The sequence below is a fragment of the Brachyhypopomus gauderio genome, chromosome 4 (assembly GCF_052324685.1).
Source record: "Brachyhypopomus gauderio isolate BG-103 chromosome 4, BGAUD_0.2, whole genome shotgun sequence".
NCBI lineage: Eukaryota > Metazoa > Chordata > Actinopteri > Gymnotiformes > Hypopomidae > Brachyhypopomus > Brachyhypopomus gauderio.
In genome coordinates this window covers 10,445,877-10,461,135 of record NC_135214.1, presented here as the reverse complement: position 1 = coordinate 10,461,135, position 15,259 = coordinate 10,445,877, and the positions used below count along the sequence as shown (strand labels likewise).

Sequence of the window (15,259 nt, the reverse complement as noted above, 5' to 3'; positions counted from 1 at the left end):
ACAGAGGGTCCCACCACACCTACACCCACATACACCCACATACACCCACCTACACCAACAGGCTGATCAATGCAGACTGGGTCTACCTCACCACAGAGGGTCCCACCACACCTACACCCACATACACCCACATACACCCACAAACACCAACAGGCTGATCAATGCAGACTAGGTCTACCTCACCACAGAAGGTCCCACCACACCTACACCCTCATACACCCTTAGACACCCACCTACACCGACAGGCTGATCAATGCAGACTGGGTCTACCTCACCAAAGAGCTCAGAGTCTACCCACCTACAACCATAAACCCCCATACACTTACATCCACATACACCTATACCCACATACAACTATGCCCACAACTATACCAACATACTCAGAACCACATACAACTACACCCACATTCAACTACACCCACATACACACACACACACATTCAACCACACCCACATACACACATCCACATTCAACCACACCCACATTCAGGACTGGGGTAGGATCACAGTGACTCCAGTAGCTGCTGTGTTTGAAGTCTCTGTGTTATCTACAGAGTCCCATATTCTCTAAGTGTTAAATGAACAAGTGTAAACCTGTGTCATGTAATGCTTCTTCTTTGTACTAAATACAATTTAAGAAAGAGAAAGAGAGAGAAAGAAAGAAAAAGGAGAAGAAGAAAGCAGTAAAATAAATGTGAGCTCCATGTAAACGACGGGGTTGAAGGGTTTTTCTGAAGCAGGCCGGTCTCTGCGCGCGCCTGAACCCAGGAGTGACTGAGGTCAGGCAGCCGTGGGCGGCCCCTGCTGTAGCGCCATGGTGTCCTCTACACACTACCCACGATGCTTCAGCACACTGTTCCCATGACAAACGCCTCTCATAGCTCACTTCCTCACTTTGGCCTGCCTTTGTTCCCCCGACTGTATTTGTCATGGTAACAGATCCATAGTAACAGATCCAGGTACAGCTCCCGTCAACAGCAGCTGTGCATTGTTCTGTAAATCCATCTCGCTGGTGCGTCACAATTAAAGAAACCAAACAGAAACTTGGAGAAAATGTGTAAACAGATAAGACATTAGACTAGGATGGATATTAGACCTAAATGTGATTATCTGACATGCTGGTAAGTAAAATGACTGTATTGAGTTTTCTGTTTAGTGCGATTCCTCCTGATCTTCTCTGCTCCGTACGGGCAGCAAGGACGTCATGCGGGATCAATACGGCCATCTCTACTGATACGGTCTACACACACACACACACACACACACACACACACACACACACACACACACACACACACACACACACACACACACACACACACACACACACACACACACCTGGCACTTCCTCACTGCCTTCCTCTGTCATTACTCATTACTACAATATGCTGCAGATGACCAATCACAAGTCTAGATGCAGAAGGGAGGTGTGGCTATGTATGTTTTATTCAAAAACAGTTACCCACTTAGCATTACAGCATGTGAATTTACAGTGGCGCTATCACCAGTGTTTATTACAGTGCCTCCAATCCCTCAATAAACAACCTGCTCACAAATCCTAACCCAAAACGTACTGTAATGGTAAAAACAGTTTTTGGTTTGTCCTGTAACCCCTCATTTCCTGTTTCCAATTGTCTTTCCCACACAGGAGACAGATTCAGTGTCAGACTCACAGTTGGTTTGCAAAGAATCCAAGGGAAGTATGAAATGCAGAATGATACCGGAGATTTATTGTAAATAAATAACCTTACAAATGAAATGCGCAATTGTAGCATGGCATTGCATTAATAACTGTTCGTCGAGCTCAGAGTATAACAGAGTTGTTTTAGTAAGTCTCCAATAGCAACAGGCCACACAGCAAGCGTGATGGAGTACACCACCCGAGCCAACTGAGGTCGATGACGCCATTGCTGCTCCGCCTTCTCCGTCACGCATCTCAGTTGTCAAATGTATAGGGTCACGCCCATCACCTATAGAGGGCGCACACACACAAAAACCTATGAGACAAATGCATGCGAAGCATCAATTAGGGCTCCTACACAAAACGTACAGTAGTGTGTGGGAAGCCCTCTGAGCGGCCTGAACCTCGGACTAAACACACACACTGGCTGAATGGCAGGAGGTTCGTCCCCTCTGTTTCTACAGCGCCTCTGTTTGTGAGATCAGAGCAGGTTTTTGAGGAGGTTGTAATTGTGTGATTCAGTGCTAGGCTGGAAGTTAAGAGGAACCTAAGTGAATGTAGTGAGTCTAACAGGAGATGTCCACATGCTCTTGGGGAAGTGGGCAGGCAGGGGAACAGATCACAGAGCCAAACAGGAAGTGAGAGTGGCACTGCTGAACAGCTGTCTGGGCACCTGCACACACATCCAGACGTCTACCTCGCCAGCCCATGTGATCGAGACATACAGGGTCAGAGAGGTGAAGCGGCAATGAACGAGAGAGAGAGAGAGAGAGAGAGAGAGAGAGAAGAACATGTAAGGCAGAAATTTATAGAGAGTGAGTGTGGGGGTTGGAGACAGAGAGGGAGAGTGAGGGATGGTAGAGAGAATGAGGAATGAAAGAAAAGAAAGAGGCAGATGAAAGAGTCTCTCTCTCCATTCTCTGTGCGTCTCATTTCCGACACGTTGCTTGGCGGGTTGTGATGTGCGTGCGCCGGGCCGCCGTGGTCCTCCAGAATGGAGCAGAGCGTGCTCACTTCTCCCACAGCAGAGCTCCATCCGACCTCAGAGAACGCCAGGGCTATGAAAGCAGACAGATCTCACCACGCTCACATACGCAGCGATATTGAGAAGTAGCTCCTGGTTACACTGTCAGGATTTTACAAGCTCCTTAATTCCTTATTGATTGTTGAAGGCTTTACCTGCTAGCTTATTAACTGTAATTTCCAGTAAACCGCAGTGCGTTTTGTATAGAGAGCCACAGGGCTGATCACTCACTGCAATAACACACACCAGATGCCCATCAGGCCGTGAATACTCATCAAAGTGTCTATAGGGCTTAGATGAACTCATCCAGGAGAAGAGCTGGTATGCTCTACTCTCCAAACAGTCTGCTCTCCAGCTCAAAGACTCTGCAACTCTGAGACTATGTGGCTCTAAAGCTCTATGACTCTGAGACTTTGAGTCTCTATGAGTCTGAGACTCTAGAGTGGATCTACAGCTCTAAGGATCTGTGACCCTGAGACTCCACGGCTAGAGCTATGCTGCAGCCCCAGCAGTGATTGGACAATGATGCATTTTACTGGTTTGGCCTGTACACCAGTTCAGATCAGAAACAGGACAGGAACTTTGAATTGTGAACCAAATAAGCACTAAGAGTATTAACCATGGACCCTGGGCAGAACTGTAGATGACAGAGAGAATGGTGGATGTTACCCAACATTTCTAAGTAATGTTATTGTATTATATTCCATCAAAATCCAAAGGAAATGCAGAATGCGTGTAAACCAATGGAAATACGACATGTTTGAAATCCAATAGTTACAAAAAGAAATTAATCTAAAGTAAAATGAACACATGAAACAATAAAAGTAGCTGTGAAATGTTACATTTGTGTTACTGCCTCATCATTAGAACTGTTTTATATAAAAAGGAAGTCGCCTCTGTAAAATAGTCTAAAGCAGCATAGGGCAACAAATAGACTTGTGAGGATTTAAAGGTGCAGTAGGTAGAACTGGAGTTTGTAACGCTGATGTTGTAATGCTGATATAGTAATGCTGTAATGTTGTAATGCTGTAATGTTGTAGTCCTGATATAGTAATGCAGTAATGTTGTAATGCTGTAATGTTGTAATCCTGATATAGTAATGCTGTAATGTTGTAATCCTGATATAGTAATGCTGTAATCCTGATATAGTAATGCTGTAATGTTGTAATCCTGATATAGTAATGCTGTAATGCTGATGCTGTAATGTTGTAATCCTCCCTAGCTGAAGTATGACAACATTGGCTTTGTTCACTTCAAGGCTCCACCACATCCATTGTAAACAAAATCCATATAGAAAAATGGCTAGCCAGGTATACAGCTAGTCACACAGCCAGGCACACAGCTAGTCACACAGTCAGGCACACAGCTAGCCACACAGCCAGGCACACAGCTAGTCACACAGCCAGGCACACAGCTAGCCACACAGCCAGGCACACAGCCAGAGTCAGGCCCTTGTTTCAGTCTATTCCAAGCCAACAGCTACAGACCACTGCCTTCCCGGTTACATTTCTCACTTGCTGGTAATTAATCTCTCATGTATTCATGTATGTCTTTAGCATTTTGTGACTTGTCAAAACTATGTAGCGGCATTTGTCAGTGATTTTTGCTATGTATTTGTTGTCTGGCCACTAACACTACATGGAGTTAGGGAGGGTCTACAATTGACTGTTTTTGTCACATGAAAACAGCAAAAATTGCACTTTCAGAAGTTTAAGTGTATAGTTTTACATTTTTGGTTTAAGTGCATAGTTTTATGTTTTTGTTTTAAGTGCATAGTTTTATGTTTTTGTTTGTTAGTTTGTCAGTCTGCTCTTACAATATCTTCCCAGAGAAGACAGCAGTGAAACAGGTGAGCCCATCAGCCAGGACAACGCTTTTGCCTTTTTCTTGATCCAACTTGTAAAAAATAATATACAAATTCTTAGCTTACTGAAATTTTGATCTTGTCACAGTGGACCCAAATGTAAAACAAAGACCATCTTCCTGCTGAAAAGAGACTTCAACTCTGTGTTTGCCACTGAAAGATTTTGCCTACACATTTATGTGGTACTGCAAGGTGTGGACATGAATCAGGACAAATATGCAAATGGCACAACCACACTGTAAACACACACTACAGTACTACACACCAGGCAGGAGCCAGTGTGCTGTAAACCCACACTACAGTACTACACACCAGGCAAGAGCCAGTGTGCTGTAAACCCACACTACAGTACTACACACCAGGCAGGAGCCAGCGTGCTGTAAACCCACACTACAGTACTACACACCAGGCAGGAGCCAGTGTGCTGTAAACCCACACTACAGTACTACACACCAGGCAGGAGCCAGTGTGCTGTAAACCCACACTACAGTACTACACACCAGGCAGGAGCCAGTGTGCTGTAAACCCACACTACAGTACTACACACCAGGCAGGGGCCAGTGTGCTGTAAACCCACACTACAGTACTACACACCAGGCAAGAGCCAGTGTGGTGTAAACCCACACTACAGTACTACACACCAGGCAGGGGCCAGTGTGCTGTAAACCCACACTACAGTACTACACACCAGGCAGGGGCCAGTGTGCTGTAAACCCACACTACAGTACTACACACCAGGCAGGGGCCAGTGTGCTGTAAACCCACACTACAGTACTACACACCAGGCAGGAGCCAGTGTGCTGTAAACCCACACTACAGTACTACACACCAGGCAGGGGCCAGTGTGCTGTAAACCCACACTACAGTACTACACACCAGGCAGGAGCCAGTGTGCTGTAAACCCACACTACAGTACTACACACCAGGCAGGGGCCAGTGTGCTGTAAACCCACACTACAGTACTACACACCAGGCAGGGGCCAGTGTGCTGTAAACCCACACTACAGTACTACACACCAGGCAGGAGCCAGTGTGGTGTAAACCCACACTACAGTACTACACACCAGGCAGGGGCCAGTGTGCTGTAAACCCACACTACAGTACTACACACCAGGCAGGGGCCAGTGTGCTGTAAACCCACACTACAGTACTACACACCAGGCAAGAGCCAGTGTGCTGTAAACCCACACTACAGTACTACACACCAGGCAGGAGCCAGTGTGCTGTAAACCCACACTACAGTACTACACACCAGGCAGGGGCCAGTGTGCTGTAAACCCACACTACAGTACTACACACCAGGCAGGGGCCAGTGTGCTGTAAACCCACACTACAGTACTACACACCAGTGCTCTCAGACCTCCTGGGCTTCTGGCCCTGTGCCGTCACCTCCACACTGAGCCCATCTGCTAATCCATCACGGCCTTAAGCAGCTGCATTACAACAGCAGAGATGGACGGTCGCATGCAGGGCACTGCAGGAGCAGCAGGGGAAGGTGCTGTGGGCGAGACACACTAACTAATCCTTACCCTGAACACCCTGAACACAGCTCAACACCCTGAACACAGCTCAACACCCTCAACACACCTGAACACAGCTCAACACCCTCAACACAGCTCAACACACCTGAACACCCTCAACAAACCTGAACACCCTGAACACAGCTGAACACCCTGAACACTCTGAACACAGCTCAACACCCTGAACACACCTGAACACAGCTCAACACCCTGAACACACCTGAACACCGTGAACACAGCTGAACACCCTCAACACCTTGAACACAGCTGAACACCCTGATATAGTGTTCAATAACACAGCTATTCAGCAGCAATAAGTCATCCACTGAGATGGGGAGGGGCGGGGCTACAGATGCAGGGTCTCGTCTCCTCTTAAATGGTAGTCTGATCCTGGGAATCTGTTCTAGGTGTTTGTCAGCGTGATGAAATGCTTGAAGAATTCACACTGCATCTTCTTTTTCATTAGAGTGATCTATTTTTGCTTTCTGGAGACTGAGTGGCATTCAATAACCTGGTATCAATGTGCTGTCTCCCCAGTGACGTTTCTCTCTGTAATGTCTGGAAAAGTGTTGAGAAAGCTAGTCTGCTAAGGACGATCATCGGTCCTCCATTGATCCTGGCTTACTCTGCTACATGCAGATTCTAGCCAATCGTTTCTCTCTCTCTTCTCCCCTCCTCTTCATTTCACTCCTCCCCTCTCTTCTCATCTCTCTTCCCTCCTTTTCATGTCCTCTCTTCTCCTCTCCTCTCCTCTCCTCCTCTTTACTCCTCTGTCTCTACCTGCCTGTACAAGAAAGCAAAATGATCAGAGAGTAGCTGACTGGTACTACACTGGATGTTCTGTAGCCTCTCACATGTGGGCTTGTGTCATTGGAGGAAGCCAGTCTGGATGTGGGCTGTGTGTGGCTGCGTAGAGCTGTGTGGGGCTGTGTGGGGCTGCGTGTAGCTGTGTGGGGCTATATGTGGCTGTGTGTGGCTGCGTGTAGCTGTGTGTGGCTGTATGTGGCTGTGTGTGGCTGCTTTCTGCTGTTTCTGACAGGACAGTGGCAGAGTAGTTCAGTTTTTCAACAGCAGCTTTTCTTTCAACATCACATGACCATCCCGCCACGAGCCCCAAAGCTCTGAGTCAGGTCACTCATGCTGGAATCAGCAGCTGTAAGTGGCCCAGGGAAACTGCAGACTCCACCCGCTTATAGCTGATCGTGTGGACGGTGTGACACTGAATAAGCACACTGAATATCGCCCTGATGAAGCTTTGGTCCAGTACAGCTCAGCAGTCAGGATGCTGATGCCTGCGTGGTCTCTGTGCTCTGTGCCATCAGCGGGGAATCAGTCACAGACAGGACTGCAGACTGGTCCTCCCTCCAGCTAAAGTGGCCGCTTTGTGGGAAACTCGTAACATGAGCAATTTGCAGAGTAAAGGATGAATTTCAGAACACAGAATACCCAACACGATAAAATGCATGTCAAACCCTCCACTCCTGGCCACTCAACCTCCACCCACCAAAGACACCACCAGCTGGGACACCCCAGGCTACACGTTGATAGTGTTTGTCTTAAGATTTAACTTGCACCAAATTAGAAAAACGCTTTTAAACAGAAGGAGTTGCAGGACATCTCTGAGCGTCCGTCTGCAGCACCTGCTCAGACTCCTGACTCGAATGTGCTCACTGTGTGGAAAAGGTTTAAGAACACACAGGGGGGTCCGACACACTCGCTGCGGCTCCTCGTCAGGAACGTGGGAGTGAGAAGCAAAACAGACCCAGCGGGCAAGCCGCCATCCCTCAACACGGAGACTCCATTTACCGACACGTCACGGCTCCCCCTTCACGGAGCACTTCCGGGTGAAAGGGCACCAGGCACTCGTGTCAACGCAGAGATGACAGAACAAGGGCGTTTGTGAGCATTAGTCAAACACAGGGCCTGAAATACAGTGCTGAGCACATGAACTGCTGCGCCCCCTGCAGGCCAGGCCAGGCCAACGTCCGTCTTCCTTAACTGTGTGGGCTGTGGCTGCACTTCCACACTACTCCTGTCTTTCTGGAACTAAACCGGCTGCTGTGTGGGACGGCACATCACAAAGCTTCACTCCACATCGCTACAAAGTTTCTCAGCTTTTCATGCCTGTAAACTCACGTCAGGCAGCTTCTCTACCACCTTCTCCACCACCTTCTCCTGCACCTTCTCCACCACTCTGTTAAAACAGCTAAAGCTGTTAAAGCTGTCCTGTCCAAACGCCCCTCCTGCAAAATTCTAAATTGTAGTGCAGAGCTGATTTCCTGAGAAACAGGGCATTTCAGACCAGTTCTTCAGCCACTTGCATTGTTGATGAAGGACCTCTGTCTGAAGCGTCCTGCATATGTACACTTTCACACACAGGTGTATACTGCTGATGACGGTGAAGCAGAATCCACACACAGGGGCACTGCTATGCTTCAGCAGGTCCAGAGATTCCCTTCCTACTGGATGTGCTGCTGATTGCTGAGGTGTGAAATACTCCACTTCTATTTAAAATCGAGTTTGCATTGAGTCACACAGTCTCCTTGTCTTTAGGAGAGTGGTAATTTAGCCACTGTGTCATTAGCACATCCATATGTGTGGCACCTGCTAAGAGGAATGTGTTGCTTTTGGGTCTTAGAGGAGAGCAGTCCAAGCTCTGTCTGATCCACCACCAGCCAGTCTGGGTCCTGGCTCAGCTGACTAATTAGCCACGGCACAGACTACTGATGATTACCTGTTAATTTCCATCAGCCGTGTGGGGACAGAACCCTGACTGAGGAAAGGAAGAGATGACTTCTACTATGTTATATTGGTTGCAACTTCCAACGATGCGCAAAATGTGAGAATTTTTAATTGGACCGAGTGAGCAATCGAAACATTTGAAACCAATCATCAGTTCGGATGTGAAGATCCATCTTTTCTCACCCAGAGTTTTTCTTGATCATCTTGGTCATCAACTGCTGGCCGCTGAGAGCAACGTCTGAACTCCCAGGTCTCTTCCAGACATCTCCTCTGTCAGAGCATCACATTCCGTCCTTCTCGCTCTGAACTCAAAGAAAATCATCACACATTAAAAGAAGAAAAACATGCCGAACATCCATGAGGCAGTAAAAAACGACCCACGTTGTTCCAGGTGTCAGGACGGCTGGCGTGATGAAGGTCGGCCCGGAGCTGCAGTAGTTACACCTCAGTTTCTTCATTTTTTGACTCAATTCTTGTGAGGTGCATTGTCTCCTCTTCCTACTCTACACTGAGAGACAGACACTGAGAGGAGAGAGACACTGAGAGGAGAGAGACAGACACTGAGAGGAGAGACAGACACCGAGAGGAGAGACAGACACTGAGAGGAGAGAGACACTTGAGAGGAGAGACACTGAGAGGAGAGACAGACACCGAGAGGAGAGACACTGAGAGGAGAGACAGACACTGAGAGGAGAGACAGACACTGAGAGGAGAGACAGACACTGAGAGGAGAGAGACACTTGAGAGGAGAGACAGACACTGAGTGGGAGGTGAACAGCACCATGCCTGGCACCCAGCCATAGCTATGCACTCTCACTCCCTCTCTCTTTCTCTCTCTCCCTCTGGCCTGTGAGAGAGAGAGAGGCATCATGGACACACAGTCCACAGGCTATTTATTTGACACTGGAGTGATCAAAGCAGAGCACAATTTACTCTTAAATAAGACATAAACTGGTGCTTAGATCCTCTGATGCACAAACTATGTGAAGAGGCCTGGAGGATTTTTTGGTATATCTGTCCCCTTCCTTGTCCCAGTACACATAACCGTCCCCGTACCAGTCCAAATCATCCCTGTCCCAGTATCCATAACCGTCCCCATCATCATCCTTGTCCCAGTACCCTTAACCGTCCCCATACCAGTCCCCATCATCCCTGTCCCAGTATCCATAACCGTCCCCGTACAGGTCCCTACCATCCCTGTCCCTGTACCCTTAACCGTCCCCATACCAGTCTCCATCATCCCTGTAGAAAGTAAATCTTTCTATTTAAAATCAGCAAGATGTCTCATTTCACAAACCTGCATAAAAATTGACTTTTTAAAACACCACATAATCTTATTCCCAGCGATCTTTCATGTGTAAAATACATTCTTTCTGCAATTGCACAATCTTTTGTTGATCAGTCTGTGTTTGTGTTGGTTTGCCGCTGTTATGGTTATTTTGTGAGACACTGGAGTTGTTTTTAAAGGGCCCTTTGAAACCCTGCACCCTAATGACTCTTCAGCGCTGCTTTAGAACAAGCGTGGGATTCATTAAGGGAGGAATTTCCTCCCCTGCCATGCACTGCAGCTCACCACCACTCCACTACACTGAGAACAACAGGAATGCTTAGCCAACCAGAGATGGGGGTTTGGGCTTAACGCTGAGCTGAGCGCTGTTGTTTGTGATTATGGCACTGAGACACGGGAGCAGCTCAGATCTCCCAGGGTGGCCATCTTCCAGCCGGAGCTCTGACTCTCACAGCCAATCTGTCAGTGTTCACAACCCAGTCCATCCCTCTCTCTCCCTCTCTCTCTCTCTCGTTCTTTCTCCCTTTCCCTCCTTCTCTCTCTCTCTCTGAATTTTCCCTCAGATGCTCTCACATGTTCCTTTTTCTATCACACTCTCCGTCAGTCCCTCTTTCACACCATCTCTCTCTCCCTCTCTTTCTCCGTCTTTGTGCAAGCTGTCTCGTCTGAGAAGCAGATCTCTAACTTCACTCAGTGCTTCTGGCCCTGTCGTATTGTGCAACTTTTATAAGAAGCTCTGTGGAGCAGCGTGCAGGCGGAGGTATGTAGCAGCAGACACAGCGGCTGGCCGCCCCGCTACTGGGTGGCACATCTCATCCAGTCACTAATAATTTCAGCTTTGCAACATAAACACAGAACAATCACAAACACAAGCTATCTGTTCAGTGATCAAGGAGTGTGTGTGTGTGTGTGTGTGTGTGTGTGTGTGTGTGTGTGTGTGTGTGTGTGTGTGTGTGTGTGTGTGTGCGTGTGTGTGTGAAAAAGCAAGAAACAAGACAGTTAGAAACAAATTAAAAGAAAGATCCAAACCACATAAGAGCATACTACAAGGTAGAACAGCCAGTGAGTGGAGCCAGGCTCAGCTGGGCCCCGCCCTCCTCTCGTTAAGAGTAATTTAGCTAATGCAGTATGACGACACAAAGCACAGATCCTCCTAACGATGGCACAATGGGCCCCTCACAAACCACAAAAGCCCATCTATCTCAGCCCTGATGACGGATTAGCAGCAGTGGGGAGACTATTACAGAAACCATCCCCGCTACTAACCAAACGCTGTAGAAACAGAGGCTCACATCCATGTGCTCCCAGGAGAGAGGCCCATTATCATTTGCAGAGCATTGTTAACTGAATCGCATTATGAGAAGGCGGAGCCAGCATTCTGGAGTGGAGGGAGAGACTGCAGCAGGACGCACAGATGTGCAACACTAGGAAAACACGTGTGCTCCTGCTCTCTGTCTCTCTCACTCTCTGTCTCTCACTCTATGTCTCTCTGACTGTCTCTCACTCTCTCCTTCTGTCACTCTCACTGTCTCTCACTTTCTCCTTCTGTCACTTTCTGTGACTCTCACTTTCTCCCTTTGTCTCTTTCTGTACTGATCATAAGCGTAGCCCACACTCGTATTTACAGCATTACTACACATGCACCACAGTGATCAGATTCATGGGTGTCTGTGTAACTGAAGGTAATGGGATGGGGAAGAGCTGAAGGAGGTGTGGGAGATGGAGGAACTACAGGAGCAGGACAGATGCTGACCACATCTGCTCATGCTGCCCCAAACACCTGAGGCAGGTAGGCACAGGTGTCAACCACACTCCACCATCAGAGACTGCTCAAACACACTCCACCATCAGAGACTGCTCAAACACACTCCACCATCAGTTACTGTTCAAACACACTCCACCATCAGTTACTGTTCAAACACACTCCTTCATCAGTTACTGCTCAAACACACTCCAATATCAGAGACTGCTCAAGTACACGCCACTATCAGTTACTGTTCAAACACACTCTTCCATCAGTTACTGCTCAAACACACACCTCCATCAGTTACTGCTCAAACACACTCCACCATCAGTTACTGTTAAAACACACTCCTCCATCAGTTACTGTTCAAACACACTCCACCATCAGTGACTGTTCAAACACACTCCACCATCAGTTACTGTTCAAACACACTCCACCTTCAGTTACTGCTCAAACACACTCCACCAATAGTTACTGCTCAAACACACTCCACTATCAGAGACTGTTCAAACATACTCCACCATCAGTTACTGCTCAAAACACTCTTCCATCGGTTACTGTTCAAACACACTCCATCAGTTATTGCTCAAACACACTCCACCATCAGTTATTGCTCAAACACACTCCACCATCAGTTACTGTTCAAACACACTCCACCATCAGTTACTGTTCAAACACACTCCACCAACAGTTACTGCTCAAAGACACTCCACCATCAGTTACTGCTCAAACACACTCCACCTTCAGTTACTGTTCAAACACACTCCACCATCAGTTACTGTTCAAACACACTCCACCATCAGTTATTGCTCAAACACACTCCACTATCAGTTACTGTTCAAACACACTCCACCATCAGTTACTGTTCAAACACACTCCACCTTCAGTTACTGCTCAAACACACTCCACCATCAGTTACTGCTCAAACACACTCCTCCATCAGTTACTGCTCATACACACTCTACCAACAGTTACTGCTCATACACACTCCACTATCAGAGACTGCTCAAACACACTCCACCATCAGTTACTGCTCAAACACACTCCTCCATCAATTACTGCTCAAACACACTCTACCAACAGTTACTGCTCATACACACTCCACTATCAGAGACTGCTCAAACACACTCTTCCATCAGTTACTGCTCAAACACACTCCACCTTCAGTTACTGCTCACACTCCACCATCAGTTACTGCTCAAACACACTCCTCCATCAGTTACTGCTCAAACACACTCCTCCATCAGTTACTGCTCAAACACACTCCACCATCAGTTACTGCTCAAACACACTCCTCCATCAGTTACTGCTCAAACACACTCCACCATCAGTGACTGTTCAAACACACTCCACCATCAGTTACTGTTCAAACACACTCCACCTTCAGTTACTGCTCAAATACACTCCACCATCAGTTACTGCTCAAACACACAGGATCATCAGTATAATTCACCCACATTTATCCACCTACATACATTACATCAAGACTATCCACCTACACTCATTATATCAGGATTATCCACCTACACACATTACATCAGGATTATCCACCTACACATATTACATCGGATTATCCACCTAAATACATTACATCAGGATTATCCACCTAAACACATTACATCAGGATTAACCACCAGGGGAAATGAACCACAGGGAAAATGAAAATACAGGTGAAATGTATTCCTTTGTACAAATATCACAGTTCAATATTAAACAATTGCTTGACATTTAAAATGTATCTTGGTACCTTAATTGGTAAGAAAACTGAGGTTAATATTGTTATTTTATTATATAATTATATAGGGATGGTTTATTTTCAGGCTAAAAACAAATTCATATCGGCTAGTCTCTTACCAGTTACTGAACACATGGGTGATGTTTTTACATGCATGCATCCATATACTGTAATACAGCACACTGGACATGATGTACTGGACTGTTTACTAGACCTTATTAACTGAAGCAAGTTTACTGGAACTTGTTGTCTACTGGGCTTTGTTTACTAGAGCCTGTTTATCATGGCATTCTAAGGTTTAAGATTAATTGTTGGATTACTATACATCACTACCAACCACTGTTCTTTATGACAGATAATCTTTGCCATCATTACCTATACACAGAATTGTCCATTGCTACATTTAGATTTATAAATGTGTACTTGATTTACAACCTTCCTAAGCACTGAATTTAATTAAATACATTCAGCAATGAGTGAGATTAGACGTCTGTCAGAGTTTGAAATTAAATGGGGGTTTATGACGTGCCCGTGGTATGGTCCTTCTCTCCAGATTGAACCAAGGTTTATGTGTCTCATGTGTTCTTTCTGTCCAGACTGAACTGAGGTCCACATGTCTCATGTAGTATTTCTCTCCAGACTGAAATGAGGTTTACATGTCTCATGTTTTATTTCTGTCCAGACTGAACTGAGGTCTACATGTCATATGTTACATCTCTCCAGACTAAACTGAGGTCTACATGTCATGTGTCATTTCTCTCCAGACTGAACTGAGGTTTACATGTCTCATGTTATTTCCAGATTGAAAAAATCTTTTTTGTCTTAAGTGTATAAATTGCTTGGCAAGTATTCGCGTCAAAGTGATTTTAAATCTCTGTGAGATTTTTCATTCCAGGTTAAATAAAAGCTTCCAATTCATACAGTCAAGGAAAAGAACAACTGTCCTGCATATTAAACAAATTGAGAGTATGCTTGATAAATCGGAATGATGAGACACATGCATTGCATAACAGCCAGAAGCAAAATGATACGTCAGTGTAGACTTATGTACTAGATAACTGATGTACTAAGACTAACTAAACCAGTTAAATGATGCATTAGACTAACTACACCAGTTTACTTATATACTAACTAAAAAGCTAATTGATGTACTAGCTAACTAAACCAGTTAACTGATGTACTAGTTAACTAAACCAGTCAACTGAAATACTAAGTCTAACAGTTAATTGATGTACTAGCTAAGTAAACCAGTTAACTGATGTACTAAAGCTAACTAAACCAGTTAGACTCAATAGTGTTACATTAGTGAAGACTGTACACATGTGTAAACCAGTGTAAATGACATGGCTAGCACAGGAGAGGAAAAGTAGTCAGTAACCAAGTAGCTAGAGTGATGGGAGTCATGTAACAGGTTAGTAACAGCGTCTTCAGTGATGAACTGGATCTGATCACCAAGATCCAGTTAATCACTGAAGACGATGTTACCAATCCCTGTGGCACATGACAACACTGAGGAATGCACATGCAAAGCACACGCAAAGCACAGTGCAGTTTACCCTAGTCTAGTATGACTTTAACTGTGCATGATGACCTGCATGATTTGGGTCCTGTAGCTTGTGCTTTGTGAGATCAGCAGGTTGTGCTGATCTGATTGGCAGAAG

General features: G+C 46.1%; 1 long non-coding RNA gene across 1 annotated transcript; it reads right to left on the bottom strand.

Moving 5' to 3' along the window:
• Positions 1 to 1,456: 1,456 nt before the first annotated feature.
• LOC143512156 (uncharacterized) lies at positions 1,457 to 14,741 on the bottom strand. Its single transcript, XR_013130375.1, has 3 exons — positions 9,213 to 14,741; positions 9,015 to 9,133; positions 1,457 to 1,970 (listed from the first exon to the last, which is right to left on the bottom strand). It is a non-coding gene; the product is annotated as an uncharacterized LOC143512156 (long non-coding RNA).
• Positions 14,742 to 15,259: the final 518 nt, after the last annotated feature.